Source organism: Mirounga leonina, unplaced genomic scaffold (genome assembly GCF_011800145.1).
Source record: "Mirounga leonina isolate KUSES-001 unplaced genomic scaffold, KU_Mleo_1.0 Mir_53, whole genome shotgun sequence".
NCBI lineage: Eukaryota > Metazoa > Chordata > Mammalia > Carnivora > Phocidae > Mirounga > Mirounga leonina.
Genome location: NW_023270807.1, coordinates 33,485,664 through 33,505,319, shown reverse-complemented (window position 1 = coordinate 33,505,319; position 19,656 = coordinate 33,485,664). Strand labels below are relative to the sequence as shown.

General features: G+C 36.4%; 1 protein-coding gene and 1 pseudogene across 3 annotated transcripts in view; one reads left to right on the top strand and one right to left on the bottom strand.

The window, feature by feature from the left end:
* Nucleotides 1-19,656, bottom strand: part of KCNQ5 (potassium voltage-gated channel subfamily Q member 5) — a 509,304-nt gene that overhangs the window by 288,733 nt on the left and 200,915 nt on the right. The gene's annotated exons all lie outside the window — the stretch shown is intronic.
* Nucleotides 5,270-5,767, top strand: LOC118000867 (annotated as a pseudogene).

The window sequence follows — 19,656 nt, the reverse complement described above, 5'->3', positions numbered from 1 at the left end:
GCACTTTTGCTAAACTTCTAACCCTTTATATGTCAATATTAACATCCATGAAATGGATTAAAAAAATACAATCACAGGGAAACTATTCAGAGTTGAAGGTGACCTCTTTTCTCTACCTCTTTCCCCCAAAACACACACACACACACACACACACACAGATTAGAGAGCCACAAAGAGCAGCAGTGAGCCAAAAATACATTAACACTAAGACCAAAAAAAAAAAAAAAAAAATCACAGGAATTAAATTCATACCCCAATGTATGAAATACAATGATGTTTTTGAAGGAAGAAATCTACCTGGAATGAATGGATTTTTTTTCCAGGGAAAGTAGATATTGCTTGATTAACATTCTGACAGTAGAAAATGAATAAACTGATTCTCTAAATTTCATTGATCCTGAAAATTTTTTTAAAAAAACAAAAAATAATATACACAAGGATGCGCTAATTTTTTTGGTACCATACTAAGTGCTTTCCACGAATTGTTCCATATAATCCTCAGAACAGCTCTGCACTATTGTCCCCATTATTTAACAGATGAGGACATTGAAGCTTAGAAAAGGTGAAGTAAGCCAAACTCACACTCTGGGTAAAGGTGGAGCCAAGGCTCACATCACGGCTTTTTAAAAACATTTCTCCCCAAGGAAGACCGAGCACTTTGTAAAAAGTTCCTGCTGAAATGATTAGATTGGACTACAGTTTAAACAGGATTGGGGTGCAGGTGTTTGTTACGTTCAGCTACCTTTGCAGGTGAAACTGCAGAGGAAGACAAGCTTGGTTAGAGTAAATGTGGGGGTAGAGCCGAGGAAGTGTCACCACACATGTGACACTTACCATTATGAACCTCCTCTCATTTGTATTTGAGTACTTGTCTTTCTTATCTCCCCACAGGACCTTGGCTTTTCAGAAAAGGGCACTGTCTTCCCTTCGGTGCTGTCCAGCATCTTAGACAGAGAAGATCAATAGTTGAGTGCAGAGATAGCAAAAGGAAAATGAGATTTTTTGATCAATAAGATTACAAAATTATAAAGAAATAATAGAAGAGAAGGACAAATAAGTATTTAAAAATCAGGAGTAAGTGATGGAGGTAGGCACAAAGATACAAAAAGAACCCCCCAAAACAAAACAAAAACAAAAAAACAAACAAATAGTACAGAGCTTAAATATTTTAGGAGAAACAAAGATAAAATTGTATTGGAAGATGTGATTTATAATGCAGTCAGTTTGAAAGAAAAACTGAAAAAATGTGGGAAGAACAATTACAAATGATTTGTCAGCCATTTCTACACACCGGATTAGAGTTAATCAAACAAATGTTGTTACCCGTGTTAAAAAAAAAAAAAAAAGTATTATTTTTATCACCGGATTTTTAAAATGCCATTGATGAATATTTTTTCTTACAGCACTATGTAATAGGAGGGCATACGTAGTTAAAAGGAAAACTTATTATTATTATAGACTCTATTACAATAAAACTTTATTATCATAGGAGAGAACCTTGGAATTTTTTAATGAGAGAGTTTATACACTCTTTGAGTATATAAACCTTTTAAATTTATGTGGCATAAACATGCACAATCTGAAGAAAGATGGGAATGAGAGAACACCTTAAGTTTTTTTGAAGTCAGTATAGACTTACAGAAGTTGCAAAAATAGTATTAAGAGGTCCTATGTACACTTCACCAAGCTTCTTCCAATGGTATCATCTTAAATAACTGTAATACCTTATCAAAACCAAGAAATTGGTCTTGGCACAATACAATTAACTGAACTACAGACCTTACTCATGTTTTTATGCTCATTTGAACGTGTATGTATAATTTTATGAAATTTTATTGTATGTATAGATTTGTGCTACCACCAACACAATCAAGATACAGAACCTTTTAAAACGAGAGATCCTGATAATAGAGAGATGCCATATATAAGAAAGCTATTTTAAGAAAGACAAATAAATGTGGTATAAGGTCAGAAAATTTAGAAGAAAAATTTAGAAGAATTAAATATAAAGGAAGGAAATATAATGAACTGAAAATATAAATACAAAGGTTGAGGAGAATGATGTAAAAATCACATTTTGAAGGTTACTACCTTAAGAAGACTTGGGAAGTATAAATATATATGTGACATGTTGCACAATGAGAGAATGGTCAGCCCCCCCTCGCCAAAATGTACATGTGTCAGGAAAACAGAAACAGCCTTTCTTCCTGAAAAACGGGTATGAAGTGATAGAAACAGAAACATCTGATCTCATTGTAAAAATGCAAAAGAATTTTTGAAATAAATTTCTGTGGAAATAGAGCTATAGATATTAAGAAAAAATGATAAAATCAAGAGCATTACTTATATCAAAACAAATGGGGGATACAAAAGCCTTGTGGAATGCTACATTTTCATAGCTGGGGAAAATGTTTAAGCCAATGCTGCAAACAGTATCCATTTTTCCACGCTTCTTTCTTTCCAACAGAGCCCATCTCCTGCCACAGAAGTTGAATTTGCTTTCTCAACTTCCTTTGCAGTAGGGATACGGATATACCATCCAACTCTGGCTGATGGAAGTTGGAGGAAAGTGTGTTACAAAGCATTCCGGGAATTTCTTCATGGATTAAAAAAGGAGAGTGAGAAAGACTGAGGAAGAGGAAAAAGAGATCCTTTCCTGCTATTGATGTTCTGTGAGGACAAGGTGCTTGGATTTGCTGGAGCCATCTTGCAACCAGGAGGTGAAGACAAGAGTCACAGAGGAGCTGAACCATAGTGTCCACTGAACTAATTTTGGATATACCCTGTGACCAGACTTCTTGTTATGTGATCAAATAAAATCTTATTGTTTTAGTCAAGTGTGTCCAGATTCTGTTACTTGAGGCCAAACCAAGTGACTGAGTCAGCTAAAAATCACGCACTAATGCGGCAGTCACTTACTAAGTACCTACCAGGTGCCAAGCAGGACACTAAGCCCTTTACCTATCTCTTCCAATGAATTATCTATGAATATATGTAATAGAAATGACCAAAAGCCAGGAATGGGCCAAAAAATGACAGTTTTTATCTTGGAGATGGAAAAGAATCCATAAGGACCTTTTTTTTTATTTTCTTGTACACCAAGGAATTTATGAATTTGGGGGTGTTTTTGTTGAAGGCAGGTATGAAAAGGAACTGGAGTAATAAAGAAGAAAAGTGTAAATGTACATTTTAGGACTACTCCTTTATAAATATATTCAATAGCTAAATATATTTTGTATCTTCAAAACCTGGGAATCTTAGAGATTAGCTCTTTTTTTGGCAAGAAAAAGACCATTTTCTGGCTTTATGATTATGAATGATTCAGTCTGCATGCCACATATATATCTATATACATACATACATATTATGTGGGTCTGCAATGTTTTCTTTCCCCTGAAAGGAGAAAAAGAAGATGTGAAATTCTGTTAATACAAGATAATCACTAAGTTTGGATGAACAATGTCTGTTCTCTCCAGGAATACTATTCTCTCAGTTTTACCAAAAGTTTGCACTTGTCTAGAGAAAGAAGTTGAGTGCTTATATTGAGACAGGATGGTTTAAGGCCATTAACTTTAGATTATGGCCTTTGAAGGAGAAGAACTTAATGAACAGAAATCACTTCGCTCAATGCCTGTCATGAATTTAATAAGCAGAAAGAACTTCCCTTGCAATGGTGCCCTGTGTATATTTAAGTGGAGACATAGAAATGATTTTAAAGCATAGGTCAGTATCTGAAAACTAATTCTCCATAGTTATAATTTTTTTCAAAACAAAAGAGAATTTTAAAGCTAAATGCCACGAACAAGTTTTTGAATAATTTTATTCTTTTTTTTTTTTTTAAGATTTTATTTATTTGCGAGAGAGAGAATGAGAGACAGAGAGCATGAGAGGGAGGAGGGTCAGAGGGAGAAGCAGACTCCCCGCCGAGCAGGGAGCCCGACGCGGGACTCGATCCCGGGACTCCAGGATCATGACCTGAGCCAAAGGCAGTTGCTTAACCAACTGAGCCACCCAGGCGCCCCTTGAATAATTTTATTCTAATGTATACTCCATATACAGCTCTACTGGTTATGACTCAGCTAAAATTCCACTTTTCCAATGTCTTACCCCTTACTACTTGTTCCCCTCTTTGATCAATATAATTTCTCACTAAATTATACTTCCCTTACTTATTGCTGTGAAATAAGCATGCAAATTCTCTGAGGCAGAGTTCTTTGTGCATTTTGTCCTCTTATGTAATTCCAAGAGATTGCCTGGTTCCTGGCACATGGTAGCCATTCAAATGTTTACTGAAAAATTAACGAATATGTTTTTATTCTCTAATTAAATTGCAAACTCTTTGAGAGTGGGGTCTATGCCATGTAATTCTGTATCCTCTCCTATATACATAGTGGGCTATTAGTAAACAATTGTTAAAGAATAGTTTGGATAATGTAATGCACACTGAGAGAATTCCTATTCTTTCAAGTCACAAGTCAGTGTCCTGGGTCAATAAGCTCACTAGTTTTCTCTCCCTTGACTTGTAAATATTCAATAAACACAAATTATTTCACTGGGCAAATGCTCATTTATACTCTAAAGTCATTTAGAGCCAGAGTTACACAGTAGGAGTGTGCTAGGCCCATAAAGTCATTTAGTTTTATGCTTATCCGAAAGGCAGAATATGAAGGTCAATATGCAGACAACTGCAAAGGGTTCATCTAGCAAACTTGCTTGGTACTTAAAACGGTTCTTCCTGTAGAATATGCCGACATCAGAAGTATACAGGCAGTCTTTGCTTTGCATAGTAGTGCGGGACTGTAAAAATGACTGCAAACTGAGACCATGCAAAGTGATCTTAATAAGCAATGGAAAACTTAAAATTGATCTTAAAATTTTTGTCAAAACATTAAAGTCTCTCATTTTCAGTTATAAAGGTATAGGAAAATGGAAGGGGATAAAATACTTTTTTGTAAGTATACTGTAACTTAAAACCTTAGAAGCACTGTGGATTAAAGTGTTTTCCTTCTTTGTAAAAAAACACTGATAGTTCGGAATAGCACTTTCTTTCTTCTTGTCATGCAATTTACCATTGGGAAAGGCAGTCATGCGCAGCGTCTTCCCCCATGCAGGGTCTCATGAGTGGCCTTGGTAATGAACACATCCATCACCTCACATAGTTAACATGGGCAGCTTTTCCGGCGTGTATGTGATGAGAATGTGTAAGATCTACTCAATAAAGTTAAAAAAGTCATTTAAGAAAAGGGTGGCCTTCCCGGGTGCCGCCGCTATGAAGGTCGAACTCTGCAGTTTCAGTGGGTACAAGATTTACCCCAGACGTGGCAGGCGCTACGCCGGGACTGACGGGAAGGTTTTCCAGTTTCTTAATGCAAAATGCTAGTCGGCATTCCTTTCCAAGAGAAATCCTCGGCAGGTAAACTGGACTGTCCTCTACAGAAGAAAGCACAAAAAGGGACAGTTGGAAGAAATTCAAAAGAAAAGAACCCGCCGTGCAGCTAAATTCCAGAGGGCCATCACTGGTGCATCTCTTGCTGATACAATGGCCAAGAGGAATCAGAAACCTGAAGTTAGGAAGGCACAATGAGAACAGGCCATCAAGGCTGCCAGGGAAGCAAAAAAGGCTAAGCAAGCATCTAAAAACACAGCAATGGCTGCTGCTAAGGCTCCCATGAAGGCAGCACCTAAGCAAAAGATTGTGAAGCCTGTGAAGGTTTCTGGACCCCGAGTTGGTGAAAACGCTAAGTTGGTGGATCGGATTTTTAAATAAATATCTGACTATAAAAAAAAAAAAGAAAAAAGAAAAGGGTGGCCTTGGGCCCCCATTTTTTTTTTTTTTTATGGGGAGATAAAGAGTCCTCACGCTTGTACTGGGCTTATCATCTGCAGAGGGAGTATCTTTCTCTATTCTGAGCCTGATGTAGACTTTTTTATTCTTTTTAAACCATGTGCATCAGTGACCCTCAAGCACACCCCCAGCTTTCTATATTTCAGACCCAGGGGAGGGGTCAGGGTCCTTCTACTCGAGCACTAAGTGTGTAGCTCCACTGCCCGAGTTGGCTGTGGAGTGGATCTGCTGTCTGCGGAGGACTGACGTGTTGTAAGGGGCTGGATCCTGGGCACTTTCTCTTTTCTCCTGCTGCAAGAAATGCTGTACCACTTTTTCCTGGTGTGTGTACTGTTTGTTCTCAGCGACCTTAAATCACATACTGGTCTTTTATGCTGGGTTGCACTTATCTGCCTTTTAACCATGGCCGCAGAGCCTGGCTACCCAGTGAAGAGTGCAACGCTTATGATTTGGGAAAAACATCTTTTCTATGGCTTGGAAAAGTGTCATAATCCTTTCTAGGTTTGGATTAGCTTCCGATATTTTGTCCTTTGCACTTTCATGACATGAAATATCTGAGAATTCCCTTAATGTGTGTGTGTCTGGCATCACCTTCCTCTGGGACTTCTTAACCTTGTCATCGCCACCACTTTCTTCATGTCTACCAACAGGTTCGCCTTCACGATGTTCCTTTGGCAGCACATCCTGAGTCTGTTGAATGGGGGCAGGGCCAGCATTCCCAGTCAGCTATTATTTCCATAACTCCATTTACGTTTGATTTGAATTTCACTTCCAACATTATTACTTTTTGTTTCTTTGCTGCATTTCATTTTTGTTAGCATTTTATTTTCACTGTTCATTTTTGTGTATGTATATATTATACATACATATACATTATTATATATTGCTATCAAGGATTTGATAAAATTACAATTGACCTACTTCTATTATTAAATTCTTCTTAAATCATACATTTTCCAACTATGTAAAAACTCTTATCTAAGAGACTATAATTTACATAGGGAATCTTTGAGCCATTTAAGAGAAGAGGCTTTCTCCAGATGATGTTATTATCAACCACAAGCATTATTGTAATAAAAAATAATTCCCAAGTAAATACATGTCAGGCGGGCTCTGATCCAAACCAAAGTTTCATGTGTATTGACTTCTCAGAAGACCTTTTTTTAGAATGCTTGATGAAGTTGAGGAAAACAGTCAATGACAGAAATGACATAATTTCTAACAGAACATAGCCAAAATAGAAACACCATTTGTATGTAGCTGTGTCTAATAAACATGTTTTTAAATGTTCATTCAAAATGTAAATAGTAAAAGTGCATACTTTCCTCAGTTCATAAGGAATAAAACCCCCCATTTTAGTGTATTTTTTAGAGAGGTATGAATATGAATTACAATGATTTTATACAGGATCCCATATTCAACTTCTTGGTTAATTAAATCTCCAGGTAAACTCAGATATACTGACAAATTCAAGCCAACATTTTTAGTTTAGATTATCAGAAGATAGGCCCTTAGCTATATTTAATTTAAAATCTCATCTGTGCCAGACGGTGAAATTTGCATGTCGAATTTTATATCTCGGCTGATAGCACTCATTAATTCTATATAGCCTAATATATTCCTGACTCATAAACCACTTACTTCCAAGACTTTGGTTTCCATAACAGTGTTTTTTTCTCCCAGGATAAGAGCCAAAATTTTACCAGAGTGTCTTTCCAAACTACATTAAGTCATATGAGTATCATTCCTTGGTGTCTTGTCAGAATAACTGAAAATACTTACCTAAACTGAATGAGATATTTGTATTCTAGCCTGCCTACCAATATAATGGACAGTGGTATACAAAATTAAGACCTTTTGCTGAAATTACTTTTTGTGTGTGTATGTGTGCATACTCACACAATCAGAAGCAAAGTTTGCCTTTCTTTATTTGAATTGCTATTTGTTTTAATAATTGCTTTTTAAAAACCCAGCCTTTTAGTAAAATAATGCATTTAATGTAACTAAGGCTTGATGAGCATTTTTCTAGTTTCTAGTTAATTTTTATCAGCAAGCTCATGTTCCTTAAAAATAAACTTTCAAATTTCAAATAGTTTTAATTTATCTTATTTAAAATGCTAGACCTGATAAAAAATATTTTGGTCTACCATCGTATAGTTTCTTATCTTCCTATCAAAAGCACGAACTTAATTTGAATGTTCAATATTGGTGAGGTTTAGTGAGAACATAATAATTTGCACTGGGTGAGGCTTGGTGCTGTTTCTTTTCTAATGTGTGATAATTGATGATAAAACAATGGCCATTGATGAGTGGGTGCTTATATAGCACTTCTTGTTCCTCTGAATGAAGGAAGAGTATCATTATCCATGGTACAAAATGTCAATATCAAGAGCTGTTTGCTCAGTGAGGCCAGGGACACTGAAAATGATAATTATGTCTTTTCTTCCACAAGGCCATGTAATTACAATAGGAAAATTGTGAATCCATAAATGACACTTTTCATCTGGCATGATAAAATTAATATACTTGCTCTGATCACCCATGAACATGGCTCTGTATGTGTATGTGTGTATGTATCTATAGAGATCTATACACACATACAAAACCATGTTACGGGGTGATCAGAGAAAGTATATTAATATCTATAGTTACTATAGATCTCTATAGATACACATACATTTTTTCTTTTTTTAAAGATTTTATTTATTTATTTGACAGAGACACAGCGAGAGAGGGAACACAAGCAGGGGGTGTGGGAGAGGGAGAAGCAGGCTTCCCACTGAGCAGGGAGCCCGATGCGGGGCTCGATCCCAGGACTCTGGGATCATGACCTGAGCTGAAGGCAGACTCTTAACGACTGAGCCACCCAGGCGCCCCACATACATTTTTTTCTGTTACTAACTTTTTAGCAAGTCATTTAGATATGATTTATTCATGCTTTGACATCATAAAAAAGTTGAATAGAAACTACAACCACTACTCAGAGAAGTGAAGTGTGACAAAATAATCCTTTAACTTTTATTCGCATGATTATTTGTTCTTTTAAGAATTAATGACAGACATTATAAACTTTTTTTGGATTACTTAAAAAAACTATGATAAAGTTTTAGAATAATATTGGATGTTTTTATATACATACATCTATATATAAAATAAAAAAAATTTCCGTCAATTAAAGCTACATAATCTCTTAACAATTTTGCCACCATGGATAATATTCTGATCCTCCCATATTTAGTGTTGTCTCGGTAAAGTGCGATTATAAGTGTTTATATGTAACATCAGTTAGTTAATTTGAAATTTAAATGCAGCCAGATTGTAAAGAGATGATTTGTTGACATTCATATACCTTTTCCCCCCTCTTCTTCTAACTTTACTAATTGGGAAAAGCATGTTTTTCCACTAAGTAGTGAAGATCTGTATTATACGGCTTAGGAGGAGGACTCATTTAAGAATCCAATTTAAATTCTGAATGTAAGGCTGCATGCAGATTTTTAAAAGTGTTCTCACTGTATTTCCATTTATTAGGTCATTGTAACCTCACTGTGTAGCCACTTCACTACAGGGTGGGAACTGGTGTGATCTGATCTGTTGTAATACCACTTAGAAATGGTGTATGCCAAAAGACAAACTGACTCCATTCAGAAACTGTACAGCAAGGCATAAAATTTTACTTTAAGGTTTCCGTGTAGATATTAGTATCACAATTACCCATTTCTCTAAACATCTGTAAGAAATATAATAATATATTATACAATGAAAATGAATGGAAACTGAATTGTCAGGGCTTGGGCCTTGTTGAAAAGGGTACCACTGATGTAATACATTCGTGAGATTCATTTAGACTGAGACTCCTTCCCTTGGCCTAAGGTCACTCTTTTCAGTGAATGTTACCTGAGCTTCATTCCTGCTAGTGGACGCAAGGGCAAGTGGAAAACCTGGCTGCACATCAGCTAGGGCTGCCCTAGACAAGTGCAAAAATTATTTGCCAATCTCCACTTGAAGTGCATTTTCCAATGTTGTCTAAGATCACACCTGATTTTCAAGTTTAGAAAAGGCTTAGAATAATAAAATTTTTTTATATGTGTATAAAATCTTAAAGCACTTTTTAAGATGGGAATATACAATATTATCCTTTCCTCATTTTCACTAAAGTCTACCTGAAGAAGGATAAATTGATATAAAGAATTGACAGATTTAGATATTTATGCAATAATTTAGTTAGTATAGGTCAGTAGTATGCCAGTAAATGTTTTAACAGCCAACTCTCTAGCGAAAAAACCTTCTCATTGGTAGGATTTGCTGATTTCTGAGTGTAAATACTCCCAATATGGCCAATATCAAGCTACTGATGTGATGTCACTGAATGAGAGGTTGGAAAGAGATGCCCAGTAGCTCATTATTACACAATATTTCTTCATACAGATATAGTAAATAACTTCAAGAGCATAGATTAAAAAACTAGGGATTCATGAATTTTGAGTATTTATTAATTTTGCTTTAAGTGTACTTTATAAGTTTATATAATCAAAAATTTAATAATGTGGAGGGCTTGGGTGGCTCACTTAGTAAAGCACCAGACTCTTGATTTTGGCTCTGGTTATGATCACAGGGTCCTGAGATTGAGCCCTGCATCAGGCTCCACACTCAGCGGGGAGTCTGCTTGAGATTCTTTCCCTCTGCCCCTCCCCCTGCTTGCACAAGGGCTTTCTCTTTCTTTCTCTCTCAAATAAATAGTCTTAAAAAGATTTAATAGTGTGTATTTAACAACTGGCTCACAAAAGGCCCGAAAATTTAACATTCGGCTCTCACAAGCTGGTGTAAGCCAGTTCCAGCACACTGCTGTGCTGGGTAGACTTATGTTTCTACAAATACAGGGAAGTATATTCTACTTATGCTTAAATTATAGCTTATGTTTTCTTTAATATTGTTAAAGGAGTTCATTTTAAATATTATTAGAAACGCCACAGAGGAACTTGTTGTTTAACAATTAATTTTTTCTGGAAGAAAAATGAGAAATGAAAATGATAGTTTATTATACATTAATACTATATACATGCATATTTATATAGGTAGTGAAACATCCCCATCTCTCTATATCTATATTTATAATCTTCCATCTATCTAGGTATATAGATTAATATGGTAAAATCTACCTATATTGATCTACATATGATACAAAGCATGTTCTGGAAAAAGCATCTCAATTATTTCCAAGAAAAGTAACTCTACAAAGTATAATTTTACAAAACTAATCATAACTATTCTTAACTTTGTTAACTTGTATAGATCATTTTTAAAAGTTTATTTTCCCTTACACTGTTTACAGAATAATTTAGATTTTATGCAAACAACTGTAGTGGGCCTCAAATTCATTGAATATGTATCAAAAATCTAAACAACCTGTAATCCTCCTTATGTAAGATTTTGTATTTTGCCATTTACATGCCAATTTCTTCACAAAGCAACGTTCTCAGTAAACTGCAAGCAGTGACAATAATAGTGTAGGTAATAAAAAAACAAATGGAAATAAAGCTTTCCCCCCCAAAGCATGACATATTATGAACTGAAGGACCAGTAGCCAGACTTGTTTAGATCACAGGAGCCTTCGTTGAGTTGGTCCCAGATTAACAGCTGGAAATGAGCTCAGTTCCTGACTGCTGAGTGCTAATTAATGCCGCTAACTGTCGACACACATTATAAGAGGCACAAAATTGTATTTTTCAAAAAGTGTCATTGAACTAATAATTTCAGATGTATGTTGACAACTTTATGTAGTAGAGGTTTTTGGCAACTTACAAAATAAATCTGCAAAATGTTCAGCAAGTCTACTAACAAACTTGCATATGAATAGCTTTCTAATGTTTGAACTACTTGAAAAGGTGATAACAATATGATCTTTAATGTGATAATACATCATTTTAATGTGATAACTTAAATTGCTTTGGAATTCAATAGGACTTAAAAAATACTCCCTTTGAGGAGGCAAGAATATACAGTAGGGAAAAGACAGTCTCTTCAACAAATGGTGCTGGGAAAACTGGACAGCTACATGCAAAAGAATGAAACTGGACCACTTTCTTACACCATCCATGAAAATAAACTCAAAATTAAAGACCTAAATATGAGAGCTGAAACCATAAAACTCCTAGAAGGAAACATAGACAGCAATTTCTTTGACATTGCCATAAAAACGTTTTTCTAGGTATGTCTCCTCAGGGAAGGGCAATGAAGGCAAAATTAAACTATTGGAACTACACCAAAATAAAAAGCTTTTGCATAGCAAAGGAACCCATAAACAAATCAACAAAGGCAACCTACTGAATAGAAGAAAATATTTGCAAATGCTATACCCAAGAAGGGGTTAATATCTAAAATACACAAAGAACTTATAAAACTCAACACCAAAAAACCCTTAGTAATCCAATTAAAAACGGGAAGAAGACCTGAATAGATATTTTTCCAAAGAAGACATACAGAAAGGCCAACAGACACATGAAAAGCTACTCAACATCACTCATCATCAGGGAAATGCAAATCAAAACACAATGAGATATCACCCTACACCTGTCAGAATGGCTAAAATGAAGAAGATAAGAAATAACATGTGTTGGCGAGGATGTGGAAGAAAGGAAACCCTTGAGCACTGTTTGATGGGAATGGGAAGGGGTGCAGTCACTGTGCAACACAGTACGGAGGTTCCTCCAAAAATTAAAAATAGAAATACCATATGATCCAGTAATTCTACTACTGGGTATTTACCCAAAGAAAACAAAACACCAATTCAAAAAGGTATATGCACCTCTAGGTTTACTGCAACATTGTTTACAATAGCCACATAATGGAGGCAACCCAAGGGACCATCAAAAAATGAATGGATAAAGATGTGTGCATGTATTATATATATAATAGCCACAAAAAAAAAAAAAATGAGATCTTTGCCACAACACGGATAAACCTAGAGGGTATACTGCTAAGTTAAATAAGTCAGTCAGAGAAAGACAAATACCATATGATTTCACTCATATGTGGAATTTAAGAAATAAACAAATGAGCAAAGAGACAAAAAACCAGACTCTTAAATACAGAGAACAAACTGGTGGTTGTCAGAGGGGAGATGGGTGGGGAGACAGGTGAAATAGATAAAGGGGACTAAGAGGTACAAACTTCCAAGTTACAAAATAAATAATTCACAGTGATGAAAAGCACACATTGAGAATATTGTCAATACGATGGTAACAATGTTTGGTGACAGATGGTGATCACTTATTGTGGTGAGCACAGAGTAATGTACAGAATTACTGAATCATTATTTTGTACACCTGAAACTAATATTACACTAGACGATAATTATACCTCAATAAAAAAAGAATCCAACTACTATTTCAAAGAACAACAAGAAATTCACTTTGATTATATATGAACCAATTTTTTTTTTTTAAGATTTTTTATTTATTTGACAGAGACGCAGTGAGAGAGGGAACACAATCAGGGGGAGTGGGAGAGGGAGAAGCAGGCTTCCCGCTGAGCAGGGAGCCCGATGCGGAGCTCGATCCCAGGACCCTGGGATCATGACCTGAGCCGAAGGCAGACGCTTAATGACTGAGCCACCCAGGCGCCTCTATATGAACCAATTTCTAAGCAATTGATTAGTTTTGGGTTTTGAATATCTTTGAAGAATCTTTCTGAACACAAGGAATATTTGTTAGTTAAGAAGCAAGATTTTTTTCCTTTCTTCCCCTTGCCCCCTTTTTCTTTTTATGTACAATGAGCCATGAAGATTTGAAGCAATCTACTCAAAAGAAATGAAAGAGATTAGCAGACATTCAGTCCATGTAACATATAATTTGATCTTTATATCTCTATCCTCTACTGGGCCATGGATCATGGACACATATTAATAAAGGCACATCAGTTATTTCAGAATACCATAGCCCCAGGCAAGTAGCATCCAACCAGGAAAACCTGGTTTGTTAAAGAATCTCTAGACACAGGCTGTGGCCTGGCAAGGCGGCGTTCTTCCATGTTTACATAACACGTTCATCTGAGGATTTCACATACTTCACAAACATTCACTTGTCAATTTTCACAGCATCTCCAGGAACCAGATAGTGTGAAAGATTATTATTCTCACAGGGGAGTTGGGGTAAGCGTCCTACAAGAGGTGTGTTTTCCTGGATTGATAGAGTGCTTCTGCTGTGCATATAGTAGGCTCTCAAAAAATACCATCGAATGGAGCTGAATCAGAGCCTAAGTAGCCATAGCTCTGCTTCTCTGTCCTTCCTTTCTCTCCTTTCCTCCCTCTCTTCTTTCCTTCTTATTTTCATACCACCATAGCTAATTTTATTTGTTCAAGGGCTCATATTGAAAGAATTAAACCAAAACTGAGCTTTGATTCTGTGAGCCCAGATTCACATATTTAGAAAGATACTGCAATATGTGTACATGGATGAAAACTGAAGGCTCATGGTTAATCACATTGTAGTTTTTAAATGTCCACAACCTAGAACTCAGAAGTCACAGATCTTTTAGGTCCTTCTGGATGTCCCACAGAGCAACTGCATTGAGTTAAACAACCTTATTATCCTTTAGCTTTCTGGTTAATAAGTCCTTTACAATGGAAAGACCTTGAGCAATTCTGAAGTAAGTATCACTGTAGGTCATGCCAATTGTGCTGATCATCTCAGATAAGTTAACTTTTAGATCCAAAGTAAAGGCCACTGCACTGGATAGTGCCTCTGTCCTCTCTATTAATGGCTGATACAAGACTGAGCCAGCTTTCTATCTCTTACCTGATATAAACCTCACTAGAAAGCAGAACTATTTCTAAATGAATATTTTCTTCCTTGAGAAAACAAAAACCTGATGTTACAAAATTTCTTGTCCTTAAAAATATCATGAATTGATTATGTTTATAAGGAAAGCAGCAAAAATGTGTATCTTTAAGAAACATAGTCAGTAGACCAATATAGTAGATAAGGAATATATTTGATGCAGAAAAATGTTTTTAAACATTCGAGTATTTAAGATTTATTTCTGAGGGCTTATTCTAAATTCTAGGGCTATTTCTGGATTACTGGAAATGAATCTACAATGGAGTGAGGATGAGGAGCATTCATGACTAGGAGTGAAGATAGGATAGGATCAGTGGTTCATGGACTCTCCCATTATTGATGCAACACTCTTGAAGAAGACCCCTCTCTCTGTAATCATGAAGGGCCAAGGAAAAAGAAGCATAGCCACACTGTTTTCATTTTAAATTGCTGGAATCTTTCAGTCCTCTCTCCTTGCCTCCTTTTCTCAGAATCTGTTTGGTGGGCATTCAGGTTAGCTCCTGCCTCATCATTGATTTCTCACAGTCAATATGGAGCCTCATAGTAGTAGCTTATGACTCACCTGTAATTCTCACAGACCTGCTTAAAACCAGTGCCTCTGGAGGAATTCAGAAGTATCTGCTTCATCTTCTTATGCATTTTGACAGCACTGATCCTGGTACACTGCTTTGGTCCTCCTCCATTTACTTGAATATTTAATGACTGCTCGGGAACACTTAGATTTAATAATTCAAATGACAAATTCTGTTGGATATCTGACTAGTTAAATTGTCCTACTCTTCTTTTTTCTTTCAACTGATACACAGTTGGCTGTCTTACAGTGAAGCAGATTTAGATAAATATGTTTAACCTCATCTATCAGCTATCTGAAAGCTGGAATGATGTTTTTGTAAGTTTTTATAAGATGATGTTTTATATATGATGTTTTTATAAGAAAGAATGGGAGAGAGCACAAGCCGGGCGGGGGCGGGCAGAGGGAGAGGGAGGAGCGGGCTCCCTGCTCAGGGAGCCCGATGAGGGAGGGACTCGATTCCAGGACCTTGGGATCATGACCTGAGCCGAAGGCAGATGCTGAGCCAATTGAGCCACCCAGGCACCCCCAGAATACCCCTTTCTTCATTCCAAATCCTATAAGAAAATTTTAATTTTAATCTTGTTAACTAAGTACAGTTGTTATTAGTGGATCAGCGTTGACCGCTATTAATACCTTGTGATATTAATATTATAATCTTGTGAATAGTAAACCTTATCAATACTAAAAGGCTATCTGGAGAATTTTCATAAAGATATAACATGAAGAGGCCACTACTGGCCCTTTAAGTGCCCAGCAAATATCACAGCTCTAGTATCCTTGCCTTCTCTAGTACATGGGCTGGATTAGTTTCAGATATCTCTTCTGAAACTGGATGGTTTTCATTGGGGGTTTTCTGTCCTAGCTTTTCCAGATAGAAATACAATGCCAGAAATTCAAGCTTCTCTTCAGATATTCACCGCTTGTGTTATATTATTCTGATTATACAAGCAAGTTAAGCTATTTGAAGGGGCTGACATTCTTTCCAAGGGGTTTGCAAGTCTCCATCGATTCACTCTCTGGTAAAGAGAAATGGGTGCAGGGGCACCTGGGTGGCTCAGATGGTTAAGCATCTGCCTTCTGCTCAGGTCATGATCTCCAGGTCCTGGGATCGAGCCCCACGTCAGACCCTCAGCTCAGCCAGGAGTCCACTTCTCCCTCTCCCTCTGCCTCTCCCCTTGCTTGTGCTTTCTCTGTCTCTCTCCCTCTCAAATGAATAAATAAAATCTTTAAAAAAAAGAGAGAGAGAGAAATGGGTGCAGAAGATAGAGGCATTCCTCTGTGATAGAGTTAGACTGCTTTTTCCTTCCTTAAAAGTTTCTTTGCAAATATTAGTGGTTGGGCACATAGCAAACTGCCAGTAGCTAGTACCTTGCTGACATCCAGCATTAGGACAAGAATTGAGATGCTGGGGGGTGGGGAGGAAGAGAGGATTGGAGGGTGTAGTCTCATTGGCAAAGGAAAGAGAGGCTAGGGGAAGGATGTGAATAGGGGTTCAAAACACAAAGTCTCTACTTCTAAACTTTGCCTAAGACCAATTCCCAACTGCTACTAAAAATCCTTTCCTCTTCTACTTGTAGGAAATCATTGTTAACTACCATCACCATTCTATCATCGTCATCACAATTAAAAGACTCAGGTAGATGGCAAGGAATTTTTCCCAGGGACCTCAGTCTTACAACATTCTGGGGGACAATCAGTAGATAATCCTCCCTATTCTCTACTCCATCCCTTATTTTCTAGTAGGGAACATAGAGCAAGGCTGAGGTTTTCACATTTGGATTTTTAAAGAACTGGCCTAGTTTTGGGTCTTTTGAATAATTCATTTAATCCAGATGAATAGGTTTTCCACCAGAGCTTCCAACTTAGTGGACTATACCTTTATAACAATGGCTTTATTACTCAAAACAATTTGGAACTGATTAAAATAAATTGTGACAGATCTCTTTGAATAGTTTGACACTTGGCACATTTTCACCCTTTGAGGGTGGATTTGAGTCTCTTAACAGCCAAGGGTCATTCAGAGCCAACTCTGGTGAGGAATGTGCATAATCATGCAGGATAATCCTCTTTGGTTAAAAAAATGGGGAGACTACAAAGCCATTAGTTTAAGTTGTGTACATTTGTTTATTATAAATTGGCTTTAAAGTCAATTCCCAAGGATAGCTTCAGGAGTGTTTTGAGAAATGGTGGGGCCGTTAGCGTAATAAGGTGACAATGTCCCAAGGGGCATACTCTGAAACTATCTACACAAGAAACCAGTACGATGTATTTGTTTGAAAACAAGCTTCATTATTTTACCATCATATTCTTTTATAGTCTGATGTCTTTCTCTAAGCTGGAGTATCATTCGTTTATTCATTTGCTCAATTTAACAAGGATTTGCCCATCAACTGAACGTCATATTAAAAGAAGGACCCTGAGCCATACCGCTGGGTTCAAATCCAACTATGACCCTGTCCTGTGTCACCTTGAACATGGTTACCTAACTTTTTTCTCAGTCTCCTCATCTGAGTAACTGGGTATCACATTAGTGTGGTTGGGAGATTCGGTGAGTAAATGCACGAACTGTTTGATGCTCGTAGTAAGTTCTTCACAAATGTCAGCTGTTACCAAAGTTTGACCTATAGCCCATTTTGTGCCACTCACTGTGCTGCCAAAATTCTTGGTTTGGGATTAAAATGAATCATCGTAATAGTTAATAACTTAAATAAATTCAAATAAAAATAATAATTAAATAACATCGCTTTCACTATTTATTTAAAATTGCAAGGATTAAAATCTTCTAAAAATATCCACAGAAGACTTATCTAGGTAATTGCACGTGACCAAAACATGACTTGTTATGACAATAGTAGATAGATGACAGTTATTTTAAATTTACATATGCTAATGGCCCTGAAAAATCCTCATTAAAAGCAGCTGATATTTTAATCTGAAACCTCTTAGCATTTAAACTATAAAAAGCATATTACCTTCATATTTGAAATATGAGCTACATAGAAATATTTTGCATAAAACTCCATACCTATTCTTTTGTAAATGCTGCACATTTACAAAGATTAAATCATTTTTGGATCAAAATATAAGTGAGATGATGCTCTACTAAGACCTCTTCTGGTGATTCTGATGGGTAAACTTCCACAGCCAGAATCCACAGTTGACCCCATGGATATGTGATGCTCTGCTTTAGAGTTCAGTAAGACAAGACTCAGGAAGCTTTCTTTTCTAGTCACAAAAGGCTGATGTTTACATTCATTTTTTCACTCCTATGTGCTCACACATTTACTGCATATAAATAATGCACCTGAATTTCTCATAAAGTGGGCAGTATTAGAAGTAAGACAATGTTGAAGAATAATAAAGCCTTTCCATAAGGTTTTCCAAACAATAGTTTTAGTTTAAGATTGATCCCACCGAAGGTATGATTTCCCAGTTATTTTGGCAGTTGCAATTATAGTTTCTTGGGCTTAAATGTTTAATTAGGATCCTTTGGAAAGTTTCATGTCAAGCTAAAAATATTTCTAATGTACACTCTCTGCTTACTCAAAGCTGCGTGGAGCTGTAATTTACAAAGGAAACTTGTTTCCTTAATTGTTGTGTCAGTCAGCAAAAGCACAGGGAGCAGGCACAGAATAATCTGTTTATATTTAGCTGTGCCAGTGGCCATGAAATGTCACAACCTTCATGCAATTTAGGGAAAGGTTAGGGATGTTATTGCTATAGAACCGATTGCTTTACAATGTGTTTTATTTATTTATTTTTTTGAATTGTGTACTTTGCAGGATTTTTATGTAGGACCTTTACTTCTATCATTATAATTTTGCTTTTATACAATACTTTAACGTGAAGGCTTGAGTAAGGTTTATTAGGTTGATTCCTGTATTTCTGTACTACAACTAGTTGTTACAAGAAATTAGAATGATAGAAAATATAGACTAACATGTATAGTTTGAGTTAGAGGGGTTTATTTGATCTGAATTCTATTATTTTTACACTGTCTTCAGTTTTTGAAGAGTATGTTTCATTATGGAATAGATTTAGAGATGAATAAATTGAAGAAAAGCACACATTTTCAGGATGACTCATCTATTTACCAAGTGTGATGAGAGAAAAGGGTAAAAACAAAGAAAAATGAGCAAACAAGAAGAAACAATGCCTTGCATCTCTACAGCACTCTTTGGCTTTCAAAGCATTTTCACATCTATGATTGCAACCTTTCCAGAGAGAGCTTACAAGGTGTGTTCTTATTAGCTCTTTCCCTGTGTCATGTAGTGGTTACAAGTTCAGGCTTCAGAGTTAGATAGATGTGGGTTATGATCCCCTTTCCACTGTTTCCATCAGTGCGACCCTGGATAAACTAAACAATGTCTCTGAGTGTCAGGTTCCTCCTCTGAAATAGGGGG